Source organism: Ranitomeya imitator, chromosome 4 (genome assembly GCF_032444005.1).
Source record: "Ranitomeya imitator isolate aRanImi1 chromosome 4, aRanImi1.pri, whole genome shotgun sequence".
Taxonomy (NCBI): Eukaryota; Metazoa; Chordata; class Amphibia; order Anura; family Dendrobatidae; genus Ranitomeya; species Ranitomeya imitator.
In genome coordinates, this window is record NC_091285.1 from 539,025,645 (window position 1) to 539,040,726 (window position 15,082).

At 41.1% G+C, this 15,082-nt stretch overlaps 1 long non-coding RNA gene across 2 annotated transcripts in view; it reads right to left on the reverse strand.

Annotated features, from left to right (window-relative positions):
- LOC138676705 (uncharacterized) overlaps positions 1 to 15,082 on the reverse strand; it is a 229,151-nt gene that overhangs the window by 81,796 nt on the left and 132,273 nt on the right. For both annotated transcript variants that reach the window (XR_011320815.1, XR_011320814.1), the window contains one exon: positions 2,124 to 2,188. This is a non-coding gene — a long non-coding RNA (uncharacterized lncRNA). The remainder of the gene's footprint in view (positions 1 to 2,123; positions 2,189 to 15,082) is intronic.

Below are 15,082 nucleotides of genomic sequence, written 5' to 3' on the forward strand. Positions count from 1 at the left end.
TCACATTTATACTATGCTTTGCACTGAGCACTTATACTGAGATTTACATGTAAATTTCTGAAATACATGATTCAGACAGAACCCCCAACGGAAAATTCCCTATAATGAGGCAGATGGAGAAACTGTGCACGCTGTCTGATCTGTGATCCGGGGGGTTTCCGTCATTTTAGGCATGCATAAAAGTGCAGTTGGCCACAGTTTTTGTGCACTTCTGAAAAGGGCAACGCTGAACAAAGGTGAGACAGAAACTAGAGTATTTATACTGCCTCAGGGCAGTCCCACACGTCCAGATAATTCCGGTACCGGAAAAAATCGGTACCGGAATTATTCGTGTCCGTGTGCCCCTGCGTTTCTGTGGCACATCAGTGTGGCACACATGCGGCACACGTGTGCCGCCCGTGTGCCCACTGGGTACCACATGCACCGTGCAGGAGACAGCACTAAAGTTTAGCGCTGTCCCCTGCATCGTGCTGAAGCCGCGATTCATATCTTCTGTGCAGCAGCGTTTGCTGTAAAGAAGATATGAATAATCCTTTTTTTGTGGTTTTTCGTGTATAAAATAAATAAAGTTCCATGTCCCCACCCCCTGTGCGCCCCCCGCTGTTCTGAAAATACTCACTCAGCTCCCTCGTTGGCTGTCGCTGCTTCCTGTCCTGGCCGCACCTTCTACTGTATGCCGTCACGTGGGGCCGCTCATTTACAGTAATGAATATGAAGCTCCACCCCAATGGGAGGTGAAGCAGCATATTCATGACTGTAATCGGCGGCCCCACGTGACCACATACAGTAGAAGGTGCGGCCAGGACAGGAAGCAGCGACAGCCAACGAGGGAGCTGGGTGAGTATTTTCAGAACAGGGGGTGGGGACATGGACCTTTATTTTATACACGAAAAACCACAAAAAAATGGATTATTCATATCTTCTTTACAGCAAATGCTGCTGCACAGAAGATATGAATCACAGCTTCAGCACCATGTGGGGGGGACAGCGCTTACTGGAGCGCTGTCTCCTGCACGGCACACGGACTGCACACGGACAACGTCCGTGTGCGGTACGTGTTTTACACGGACCCATTGACTTTAATGGGTCCGTGTAATACGTGCGCTCCCACAAACACTGACATGTCTGCGTGTTTGGCACACGGAGACACGGTCCGCAAAAAATCAATGACATCTGCACAGATGCATTGATTTTAATGCGTCTACGTGTGTCAGTGGCTCCGGTACGTGAGGAAACTGTCACCTCACGTACCGGAGCCACTGACGTGTGAAACCGGCCTCATTATAACTAGTGGCTCCCTAGGGGTTTCATCTGAATCACATCACTCAGAGTTTTAGATGGAAATCCCTTTATAAGTGCTCAGCGTAGAGCGCAGGATAAATGAGATCCCAAGCATTATGTAATAATGTTCCTAAAAAAAGGTTCAAATCAATTCACAAAAAAGCAAGTTCCCACTTAGGTCCGTCATCTATCAGTGGAAATATAGTGACTTCCACGTTACTTGTAGTACAAAGGCTCTGGAAAAAGCACTATGACTCCTGGCCCCCCAAAAGACATCCAACAAATTCTGCGCTCCCAAATCCAAATGCCTCCTCCCTTCTAAGCAACACAGAAGGACTAAACCGCAATTAGCATCTATATTTATGGGATTTCTATAGCAATAAGAGCTCGCCTAATTTACGGGTGCATGTCTCCAGAATCATGAGCTTGGCACAATGTACTGGTCACTACCACATAGTATAGGGATGAGGAGTCATGCATACCAGGGTAGGGGTGAGGGGACAATGAATGCCCAGCTTATACTTGAGTCAATAAGTTTTCCAGTTTTTTTGTGGTAAAATTAGGTGCCTCAGCTTATACCGAGTTGGCTTACACTCGCGTATATGGTACTTCTTTTAATTGTGTTTTTTGTAAAGCAATTTTGCAATTTCATTTTTCCAATATTTCATATGTACATAATGTAGCGTTATCCTATTTTCTATGACAGTAATGCAGTTCCAATTTTCTAAATGTATTATCCTTACTATTTCAGAGTGTAGCTATATTTGTCCTTATCTTGATTTAGCTCAGAGGTGCATATGGGCCTTGGAAAATTAATGAAGAAAATTAGTGCTATCACTTACCTATAAAAGTTGATTGAAAAGTATATTTGTCAGTTCCAAGAATCACCTGGAATTTGTATTACTTGCTGAAAACAAAGGAGAAAGATATTTTTAGAACAAAGATATTCAATCAGTAAAGAAAATATTTTTGACTGAGGTACTCAGCGTTACTAAAAGAGCTAATTTACTGTGAAAACACAACTATTGGTGAATCAGCCTAGAGTCATTATCAGAGTTGTAGTAGTATAGTTAGTATGTGCCTTCATAAATGTATTCAGTGATTATGTATATGTGAATGTGTATTTATGTAGCATGTGCATGCATTATATACTGCTCATCGTGTAAGGGCACAAAGGTACTTCATGATGTTGGTAAAATTTGTTCAATAAAACTTGCACTTATTTGTAAAAATATAGCAATTTTGGCAAAAAGTTTGAAAAAAATCTCAACTTTCAAACTTTTAATCTTTATATCCTTAAACCACTTAGTCGTGCAGTACAAAATTAATAATAAATAATATTTCACATATGTTTTCTTTACATGTGCTTTAGTTTTCAAACATCATTTTATTTTGTTAGAATGTTAGAGGGGTTAAAATTTTAACTGTAATTTCTCATTTTTCCAACAAAATCTCTTTCTTTAGAGACCAATTCAAATGTCAATAGAGTTTGAGGGGCCAATATATTGGAAACGCCAAAAAAGTGATAGAATTTTAAAAACCACACCCCTCAAATAGTTCAAACTACATAGTAACATAGTAACATAGTTAGTAAGGCCGAAAAAAGACATTTGTCCATCCAGTTCAGCCTATATTCCATCATAATAAATCCCCAGATCTACGTCCTTCTACAGAACCTAATAATTGTATGATACAATATTGTTCTGCTCCAGGAAGACATCCAGGCCTCTCTTGAACCCCTCGACTGAGTTCGCCATCACCACCTCCTCAGGCAAGCAATTCCAGATTCTCACTGCCCTAACAGTAAAGAATCCTCTTCTATGTTGGTGGAAAAACCTTCTCTCCTCCAGACGCCAAGAATGCCCCCTTGTGCCCGTCACCTTCCTTGGTATAAACAGATCCTCAGCGAGATATTTGTATTGTCCCCTTATATACTTATACATGGTTATTAGATCGCCCCTCAGTCGTCTTTTTTCTAGACTAAATAATCCTAATTTCACTAATCTATCTGGGTATTGTAGTTCTCCCATCCCCTTTATTAATTTTGTTGCCCTCCTTTGTACTCTCTCTAGTTCCATTATATCCTTCCTGAGCACCGGTGCCCAAAACTGGACACAGTACTCCATGTGCGGTCTAACTAGGGATTTGTACAGAGGCAGTATAATGCTCTCATCATGTGTATCCAGACCTCTTTTAATGCACCCCATGATCCTGTTTGCCTTGGCAGCTGCTGCCTGGCACTGGCTGCTCCAGGTAAGTTTATCATTAACTAGGATCCCGAAGTCCTTCTCCCTGTCAGATTTACCCAGTGGTTTCCCGTTCAGTGTGTAATGGTGATATTGATTCCTTCTTCCCATGTGTATAACCTTACATTTATCATTGTTAAACCTCATCTGCCACCTTTCAGCCCAAGTTTCCAACTTATCCAGATCCATCTGTAGCAGAATACTATCTTCTCTTGTATTAACTGATTTACATAGTTTTGTATCATCTGCAAATATCGATATTTTACTGTGTAAACCTTCTACCAGATCATTAATGAATATGTTGAAGAGAACAGGTCCCAATACTGACCCCTGCGGTACCCCACTGGTCACAGCGACCCAGTTAGAGACTATACCATTTATAACCACCCTCTGCTTTCTATCACTAAGCCAGTTACTAACCCATTTACACACAATTTCCCCCAGACCAAGCATTCTCATTTTGTGTACCAACCTCTTGTGCGGCACGGTATCAAACGCTTTGGAAAAATCGAGATAGACCACGTCCAATGACTCACCGTGGTCAAGCCTATAGCTTACCTCTTCATAAAAACTGATTAGATTGGTTTGACAGGAGCGATTTCTCATAAACCCATGCTGATATGGAGTTAAACAGTTATTCTCATTGAGATAATGCAGAATAACATCCCTCAGAAACCCTTCAAATATTTTACCAACAATAGAGGTTAGACTTACTGGCCTATAATTTCCAGGTTCACTTTTAGAGCCCTTTTTGAATATTGGCACCACATTTGCTATGCGCCAGTCCTGCGGAACAGACCCCGTCGCTATAGAGTCCCTAAAAATAAGAAATAATGGTTTATCTATTACATTACTTAGTTCTCTTAGTGCTCGTGGGTGTATGCCATCCGGACCCGGAGATTTATCTATTTTAATCTTATTTAGCCGGTTTCGCACCTCTTCTTGGGTTAGATTGGTGACCCTTAATATAGGGTTTTCATTGTTTCTTGGGATTTCACCTAGCATTTCATTTTCCACCGTGAATACCGTGGAGAAGAAGGTGTTTAATATGTTAGCTTTTTCCTCGTCATCTACAACCATTCTTTCCTCACTATTTTTTAAGGGGCCTACATTTTCAGTTTTTATTCTTTTACTATTGATATAGTTGAAGAACAGTTTGGGATTAGTTTTACTCTCCTTAGCAATGTGCTTCTCTGTTTCCTTTTTGGCAGCTTTAATTAGTTTTTTAGATAAAGTATTTTTCTCCCTATAGTTTTTTAGAGCTTCAATGGTGCCATCCTGCTTTAGTAGTGCAAATGCTTTCTTTTTACTGTTAATTGCCTGTCTTACTTCTTTGTTTAGCCACATTGGGTTTTTCCTATTTCTAGTCCTTTTATTCCCACAAGGTATAAACTGCTTACACTGCCTATTTAGGATGTTCTTAAACATTTCCCATTTATTATCTGTATTCTTATTTCTGAGGATATTGTCCCAGTCTACCAGATTAAGGGCATTTCTAAGCTGATCAAACTTTGCCTTCCTAAAGTTCAGTGTTTTTGTGACTCCCTGACAAGTCCCCCTAGTGAAAGACAGGTGAAACTGTACAATATTGTGGTTGCTATTTCCTAGATGCCCGACCACCTGCAGATTTGTTATTCTGTCAGGTCTATTAGATAGTATTAGGTCTAAAAGTGCTGCTCCTCTGGTTGGATTCTGCACCAATTGTGAAAGATAATTTTTCTTGGTTATTAGCAGAAACCTGTTGCCTTTATGGGTTTCACAGGTTTCTGTTTCCCAGTTAATATCCGGATAGTTAAAGTCCCCCATAACCAGGACCTCATTATGGGTTGCAGCTTCATCTACCTGCTTTAGAAGTAGACTTTCCATGGTTTCTGTTATATTTGGGGGTTTGTAACAGACCCCAATGAGAATTTTGTTACCATTTTTCCCTCCATGAATTTCGACCCATATGGACTCGACATCCTCATTTCCTTCGCTAATATCCTCCCTTAAAGTGGACTTTAGACAAGACTTTACATAGAGACAAACCCCTCCTCCTCTCCGATTTTTACGATCCTTTCTAAACAGACTGTAACCCTGTAAGTTAACTGCCCAGTCATAGCTTTCATCTAACCATGTCTCGGTTATTCCCACTATGTCAAAGTTACCTGTAGATATTTCTGCTTCTAGTTCTTCCATCTTGTTTGTCAGGCTTCTGGCGTTTGCGAGCATGCAGTTTAGAGGATTTTGTTTTGTTCCAATCTCCTCGCTGTGGATTGTTTTAGAAATGTTCTTACCTCCCTTCTGAGTATGTTTTCCTGGGTCTTCTTTGTTCAAGTCTAATGTTTTTCTTCCCGTCCCCTCTTCTTCTAGTTTAACGCCCTCCTGATGAGTGTAGCGAGTCTTCTGGCGAATGTGTGTTTCCCAGGTTTGTTGAGGTGTAGTCCGTCTCTGGCGAGGAGTCCATCGTACAAGTAATTCACACCGTGGTCCAGGAATCCGAATCCTTGTTGTCTGCACCATCGTCTTAGCCAGTTGTTTGCATCAAGGATCCTGTTTCATCTCCTGGTGCCATGCCCGTCTACTGGAAGGATAGAAGAAAAAACTTCCTGTGCATCCAGTTCCTTTACTTTCTTCCCCAACTCTTCAAAGTCTTTGCAGATTGTCGGTAGGTCCTTCGTTGCCGTGTCATTGGTGCCAACATGTATCAGAAGAAATGGGTGGACGTCTTTGGAGCTGAAGAGCTTTGGTATCCTATCGGTCACATCCTTGATCATCGCACCTGGAAGGCAGCATACTTCTCTTGCGGTTATGTCCGGTCTGCAGATGGCTGCTTCTGTGCCTCTCAGTAGTGAGTCTCCCACCACCACCACTCTTCGTTGCTTCTTGGCTGTACTTTTTGCTGTCACTTGTTGCTGTGTGCCCTTTTCTTTTTTGCTTGCTGGTATTGCTTCATCCTTAGGTGTGCCATCTTCATCCTCTACAAAGATTTGATATCGGTTCTTCAGTTGTGTGGTTGGTGATTTCTCCATGGTCTTCTTGCTTCTTTTGGTCACATGCTTCCACTCATCTGCTTTTGGAGGTGCTGTCAGGAATTGTTTAACATTTCAGGTGCTACACAGGAAGCAATGCAAATTGGAATAACAAACAAAATACATTGAAATTTTTGTATCTAAAATGTTGATTTAGCCCCAATTTTTTCACTTTTGCAAGAAGTGATACCAAAAAATTGGACAGTACAGTTTGTTACCCACTTTCTTATGAGTGCAACAATACCCCACATGTAGTCTAAAAATTCTGTTTGGACAAACAACAGGTCTTGAAACAAAAAGAGCAATATCTGAATTTTGTAACACAAATTCGGCTGAAAGAGATGGCGGCATACCATGTCGCATTTTCATGGACCCTAAAGTTGCCTGCACAGCAGAAACCCCCCACAAGTGACCCATTTTGGAAACTACACCCCTTAAGAATTTTATTTAGGGGTGTAATGAGAATTTCAAACTCACAGATACTACATAGAATTTTATAACATTGGATAGTCATATTGAATATGCCGTCATATCGTCATCACCTTTTTTGTGTAACTTTTGATAAAACCCTAAACCTAACCCTCAAGGGGCTGCACAGCGAGGCACATCCCAAATGCTAACATAGTTACAAATTATTGGGATTTTGATCACGGTTATAGGGTCTATCACAATGATCAAAATCAAGAACCAATAGGAATAATCCCTGCGGATGCCAGGTGCCGGCCGACAGCTCTCGGCAGGCGCACTGCGCTTGAGCCCTCCATTTTACTTTGAGAACAGGAGGAGGATGAAAGGAGGATGGCGGATCTGGTAGTAAGGTACAGTGGGGGATCTCGGGACATAATTTCTCTCTTTTGACATGTTATATCATGTCAGAAGATCACGGAAAATCACGGAAAAATAGCAGTATAGTCAGTTTAATATTCCTAGTTTTTTTCCCAGCAAAAATAAATACTTAAAGAATAAAAATACTAAACTAATAAAACCAACAGTTCCAAGGTCTAAAATGTCAGATTACCAATAAAGTAAATTTATTTACAATGTTGGCTTTGGCAGGCTTTTTGTGTCTCCTTGGGTGTTGGCTAGGATGCCATTTGGAATCTCTGAATTTCAATCCATTAGTCTTTAACAAATTGCCGTGTGGTATAGGCACAATTTGTATCTAACTATACATTTTCTCATCTAGACCTTTAAAACCATACATTTTATCCACCAGCTAAAAGCATTCTGTAAATTGCAACATTTCCACGGCGGAGAATACTCCTTATAGCAGTGATAGAAGTCTACAATTCCATCAGCAGAGTGCATGATCATCCATATCACTAATGCATTTGTCATCTTTGCACTGTTATATACACGATAAGGAGTTAACCAGGAACACATTCCGAAAAAAAAAAAACAGAAAATAATTCCGCAATCACATTACGCCTGCAGTTTGATTATTATTGTGCTTCCTCATTTTCCAAAGCATTTCATACAAGGAGTTATTAAAAGTCAGACACGGAGGTCCAAGGTATAATTTCCTGTCTGTAGAGATAAGCTATGTGCTACTCTCCATTTAATTAGCACCATTATTTTAGTTTTTTTGCTAAGTGCATTCTTTTAATGGGATTTGTTCTAGGTTGTTTGCTCAATATGTTATTTACAGACCATTTAATATTTTCCTCCTTTTCATCATTTGCTCTGAAGATGATCATGAGACACGATGGATACCATGTACTCCATAGCCTCTCGCTGAGAATTTTAACTTAATCACACAGCTATAATTAATCAGGAGAATAGGCCATAATGAGGATACTAACCGCCTGGCCATTGAATTGTAGAAATAGCCGTTTCAAACAAAGATCAGCTTCTTTTTTCTCACCTCTGTGTAAATGAGGCAGAATCACTATTGGCAGCTATAATTAAGGAATACTTCAAATTGTAATGTAACACCAGAGACATTACATGTCATATTCATTTATCTTTATTTGTCACATTTTCAAACAGGTGACTTTATATATTATGTCTAAAAATGCACACACTTCTACTATATAATTGTCTAAGGGTCACTTCCGTCTTTCTGTCCTTCTGTCTGTCTGTCTTTCTTTCTGTCACGGATATTCATTGGTCGCGGCCTCTGTCTGTCATGGAATCCAAGTCGCTGATTGGTCATGGCAAAACACCCACGACCATTGCCACGACCAATCAGCGACGGGCACAGTCTTGCGGCAACATGGCCGCTCCTTCCTCCCCGCAGTCAGTGCCCGCTCCGTACTTCCCTCCAGTCAGCGCTCACACAGGGTTAATGGCAGCGCTAATGGACCGCGTTATGCCGCGGTGTAACGCACTCCATTAACGCTGCTATTAACCCTGTGTGACCAACTTTTTTACTATTGATGCTGCCTATGCAGCCTCAATAGTAAAAAGATCTAATGTGAAAAATAATAAAAAAAATAAAAAATCATCATATACTCACATTCCGGCGCCTTTCCCACTCCTCGCAATGCTCCGGTAACTGCTCCATGCAAGCTGCAGGTTCCAGTGGCAAGGATGGTATGTGACCGCGACGTCATCACAGGTCCTGCGCCCATACCAACCCTGGGACCGGAAGCTGCTGTGTGCACCGCACACAGGGCCAGGACTTAAACGGAGGGTGAGTATATGTTTATTTTTAATTTTAAGTCTGTATACTGCATGGCTCTGTGCTGTATACTCCATCGCTGTGCAATATACTACGTAGCTGGGCAATATACTACGTGGCTGGACAATATACTATGTGGCTGGGCAATATACTATGTGGCTAGGCAATATACTATGTGGCTGGGCAATATACTACGTGACTGGGCAATATACTACGTGACTGGGCAATATACTATGTGGCTGGGCAATATACTACATGGCTGGGCAATATACTATGTGGCTGGACAATATACTACGTGGCTGGGCAATATACTACGTGGACATGCATATTCTAGAATACCCAATGCTGTAGAATTGGGCCACCATCTAGTATTAATATATTTATCTAAATAATAAAATATTTCATATTATATTACATATTTTAGAAATCATTTATTGTTCTGGTTTAATTCTTCCCTGTTTATTTAAATTGGGGGTAGATCTGTAATTTCCAGACATGGTCACTACAGAAATGGTAGAGCTGCTGTGTTCCGGAAGCATCTGAGTATTTCTGATTGGCAGAGGTACCGGGTGTTGAAGCCCCATCAATCAGATATTGATGGCCAATCCTATTCAAATAAATAGGGGGTGGATTTGTTGTAGCAGGCCACGGTCACTATAGAGTTTTTTATCAGAGTTGTTGTGTTCCAGCAGCATCCGAGAACTTCTGTCCGACACTGGTAACTGCTGATTGGAATGGGTACCGTGTGTTGAACCTCCACCATTCAGATATGGATGGCCTATCTTATTAAAATAAATAGGGTGGTGGATCTGTAGTATCCGACTGTGGCCACTATAGATTTTTTTTTTAACGGAGTTGCTGTGTCCTGGCAGCATGCAAGAACTTCTGTACGGCACTGGTAACAGCTGATTGGCCAGGGTGCTGCACTCCCAGTTATTAGATATTCTTGGCCTATCCTTAGGATAGACCATCAATAAAAAAGCAGTGGCCAACCACTTTAGTGGAGTATGCTATTAGCACTGCTGAAACTATCATTTGTACAAAAAATGTCTTACATTTGGTCATTGTTTGCATCTCTGATCATTTTCAAAAATATGACGATAAAATTGGATAGGGTTTATGGAAGGATGGAGCATCAATAGGCCAACAGGTTTATTTAGTCGGGGTCAATGCCATTGTTCATTTTTGCAGTTTTGTTTTTTTCTTTCTCATCTTCCAACAGCAATTTATTTTTCTATGGACATAACAATCTAAAAAGTTTTTTTAAGGACAAGTTATAGTTTTGGATGACATAATTTACTTTACCATATAATGTACTAAAAATAAGAACACAATTTTAAGGTGAAATGGTAAAAAAAGGCAGTTTCGGGCTTGTTTTTTTTTTACAGCATTCATTATGTAGTGAAACTGTCATGGCAATATGATTCTTCAGGTCAGTACGATTAAGCCTCACTCAGATGTTTGTTTTTCACATATGTGGTCTACCCGTGTTTTTCACAGATAGAATAATAAAATGTCCAATTTTGACTTGAGCCACTTATAAAAATTAGCCATAGAAGTCTGTGAGTTGATGAAAATCACAGACAGCACAAAATTGTTAACAGTGTGCAGTCCGTAATTACAATTGTAGTCAATAGGAAAAGCATTGCAAATTATGTATATTTCATACATAAGATTCACTGATGAAAAAAATGATGGGAAAAACTGAAAAATATTTAGAATTGAGAGTCCTCAGTGGTTGATACCTTTTAATGGCTAACTGAAAAGATGGTAACAAATTGCAAGCTTTCAAGACTACCCAGATCCCTTCATCAGGCATAGACTAATAGAAATTCTGAAGAATCGCATATTTATGTACAACACAGCACAGAAAAATGCCATAGATAAGACACATGACGTTAAGCAGAATTACCATTATGCGAGTGATAAACAGTTATGTCCATAAATATTGGAACAGTTCATAAATAAGGAGTGTGAATATTTTATTGTCCTCTGATTGGGGTCTTGTTCTATGTTATCGTGACCCCAGATGGTCTGAGGAGGAAATTCCTTAATTGATGTAAAACTGACACACTGACGAAACACTGATGAAAATCAGATCCAAACAATGATGAAACTCGGACCAGTTTTTGCATAACAGAAAAATCACAGACTTCTGAATGAGGCGTTACTGAGATACCAAACCTGCCAAATTATTTTAATGACTTTATTCTAAACTTTGCTAAACAAAAATTGGTCTTGTTATGTCCAGCTTTAGTTTTTTTACATGCTGACCTTTAGTTTTTAGTGACACAACTTTGGGGTATTTATGATGCTTTGATCGCATTTAGTTGCCTTTTTGTGCCATGGTAAGATGACAAAAAATTAGAAATTTTCAGTGTTTACATCTTTTTTTCTTTACTATGTTTACCTTATGGGTTTTATAATTTTATATGATGATTACAATTTTATGGATGTGGCTATACTGAAAATTCTTATTTTTGACACTTGTTTATTTTGAAAGAGGGAATTTTTATATTTTTCTTTACAACTTTACACTACATTTTTAAGTCTCCATGCTCACGCTCAAATCTAGTCTATGGGCATCACAGGGGAATCAAGATGGCAGTGACAGGTACCTTCAGCAAACTCCTCAGCTGCCAGGGAAATCTATTAGCACCCTGTGATAACAATGCGCTAGTGGGGGGTCATGGGTGTTAGAAGTAACTCCTTCCCCTTTATCTTAAATGACGATGTCACAATTTCACAATCGCATTTCGGAGGTTAAACTGTTGTGATTGGAGCTTGTTCCTATTGTAGCAGTTAGACAGCAGCTAACTGGTTCAGTTCCAGAGTTTGCTGCATATAGCGATGTATTACCACCAAATATTTATAGTTTACTTCTCTGAAGATACCACAAACTTCTTAAGAGACCTTTGCCACTTAAAGAGAACCTGGCAAATGATACATGCTGCCCGGTCCGTGTGCAGCTATATCAGACACCAAATGAACTCAGCCTACATGTGCCTATAGAGAGACCTGTTTCTCTAGGGCAACGGGTGGGGAGAAGACATTGGAGAACTGCATGCCCGACTAGGTGCTGTCACGCTCATTTATCAAAAGTAAATCAGTGGTATAAATGTACTGCTGCTTTCATCAGGGGTAAAAAGAAATTCAAGCAGTTGCAAATGCATTAGATTGAAAAATGGGTATAATCATTTGGCTCCAATTTTGCCAACTTCATTCCCCAATTTCACAAGAAATTGGCAAAATATGCCACTATTAATAAATGCAGGCAAATGTCAGCAGGGTACCACGTTACCAAATATACTGATTTTCATTTAAGCCTAAGTGGGAGGACAAACTAATGACCTCCTCTACTTATGTCACCATTGAACTACAGTTCTATCTTGTCAAAAGATACAAACTTAAAGGGGTTGTCCGGTCTAAATTTGTAAGTCTGCAGTCACTTTTTGTGGCTTCAGACTTATGAATTCCCCCCAGTGCATGCACTGTGTGCTACAAAGATTCACCAGTTACTGAGTTGGGACTGGCTGGTTTGTCCAGAGAGTGTGGCCGCGCTCAATAAAGGTGTATGAAGCGAGGCCGTGCCCACTAGTCGGGATTTGGCCAGGAGTATGTATAACGCATACATCTCCCGTAGGAGCTCTGTGCAAGAGTGAAATAGTCATCTTTCTTTGCACCCCCACTCTCCCCCTGCTCACCGCTTGTATGTCCTATCACCTGGATTAAAGGACTTATAATACTTCAGAACGTGGCTAGTGTTGCTCTTCTTATTCTACTTATCAGCATACATCACCGTGATTCTCGGCTCAGAAACCAGTGAATCCTCGCAGTACACAGTGTGTGAACTCGGGGGATTCAAAAGTCTTCAGTCACACAGAGTGACTGCAGACTTAACAATTTAGACTGGACAACCCTTTAGAAGGAGTTGACCACTGCTGGGACAACCCCTTCTCAATCCTGTTGCTTCAGAAATTACTTTCTAGGTGAAGGCATCGTAGTCTTTTGCAGTGCTGAGCAGTCACCACTGTTCTTACAATCATGCACACTGTTCAGTTAGTGGACAAATGACTCAGCATCAGCACAGAACAAGTGGGATATCAATCCAGTTGACAGTTGGCATGAACGGTAGAATAGGAGTCACCCTGAAGACTGGAAAGGAGTGGAAGCATCATTATTATAACATTATTAATTCCACCATCGCGACATGCAAACTACACCCTGGACATAATTGAGAATTAGTATTAACAAGTGCTATAGTAGACTACAAGCCTTTATTTAGTTGTGCCATTCTGATATGACTGGTTCCCTTTAATCAGGTCCACAGTGAAAGAAAGGGCCTAGATGCAAGTAATGCAGAAGTAGCTGTCATACCCAGATCACAGAGCCTGAAGACACCAGTATTATCAGTGGCACATGGTAAGTAGGAGTCCTGTTACTGACTCTTCATTGGAGCCCAGAAACTTCATGTTCATCCTCTAATCATTTATAGCAAAGGAAGATTATCCCATTTGTGCTAACTGCCATAAGGAGATAGGGCATCTGGATAGCATTGAGACCGTATTATTATTATTATTATTATACATTTTTATAGCGCCATTTATTCCATGGCGCTTTACATGTGAAAAGGGGGCAAATATAGACAAATACAATAAGCATGAGCAAAAAAAAGGCACTAACACTACAGAAGGAGGGAGGACCCTGCCCACGAGGGTTCACAATCTGCAGGGGATGGGTGAGGGTACACTAGGAGAGGATAAAGCTGGTCGCGCGGCGGTTCAGTAGGTTAAGGATCACTGCAGGCTGTAGGCTTGTCAGAAGAGGTGAGTCTTCAGGTTATTTTTGAAGGTTTCTATGGTAGGCAAGAGTCTGACGTGTTGGGGTACAGAGTTCCAGAATATGGGGGAAGCGCAGGAGAAGTCTTGGATGTGGTTGTGGGAAGAAGAGATAAGAGGGGAGTAGAGAAGGAGACCTTGTGAGGATCGAAGGTTGCATGTAGGTAAGTACCAGGAGACCATGTCACAGATGTGTGGAGGAGACTGGTTGTGGATGTCTTTGTATGTCATAGTAAGGGTTTTGAACTGTAGCCTCTGGACAATAGGAAGCCAGTGAAGGGCTTGGCATAGGGTAGAGGCTAGGGAATAGCGGGGTAACAGGTAGATTAATCGGGCAGCAGAGTGTAGGATGGATTGGAGTGGTGCCAGAGTGCTAGAGAGGAGGCCAGAGAGTAGGAGGTTGCAGTAGTCAAGGCAGGAGATGATAAGGGCGTGCACTAGTGTTTTTGTGGTTTCATTGTCGAGGAATGCATGGATCCAGGAAATATTTTTCAGTTTAAGACAGCAAGAGGAGGCAAGGGCTTGGATATGTGGCTTGAAAGAGAGGGCGGAGTCGAGGATCACCCCGAGGCACCGAGCATGCGGGACTGGGAAAGTGAGCAACCATTGACATTGATGGATAGGTCTGGTGGAGGGGTAGAGTGAGATGGGGGAAAGATGGTGAATTCTGTTTTGTCCATGTTCAGTTTTAGAATGCGAGCAGAAAAGAAGGTCGAGATAGCAGATAGACAGTGTGGGATTTTGGTGAGTAAGGAGGTGAGGTCTGGTCCAGATAGGTAGATCTGCGAGTCATCGGCGTAGAGATGATACTGCAAACTGGAATTCTATGAGTTGTCCCAGGCCGAAGGTGTAGATGAAGAAGAGTAGGGGTCCCAGAACTGAGCCTTGAGGGACACCGACAGAGAAGGGGTGACGTGAGGAGGTGGTGTGGGAAAGGAAGACACTGAAAGTTCGGTCTGTTAGATATGATGAGATCCAGGATAGGGCCAAGTCTGTGATACCAAGAGATGATAGAATCTGTAGCAGGAGGGCATGGTCCACAGTGTCAAAGGCAGAAGACAGTGTTGCTTGCTTTTGGCAGTT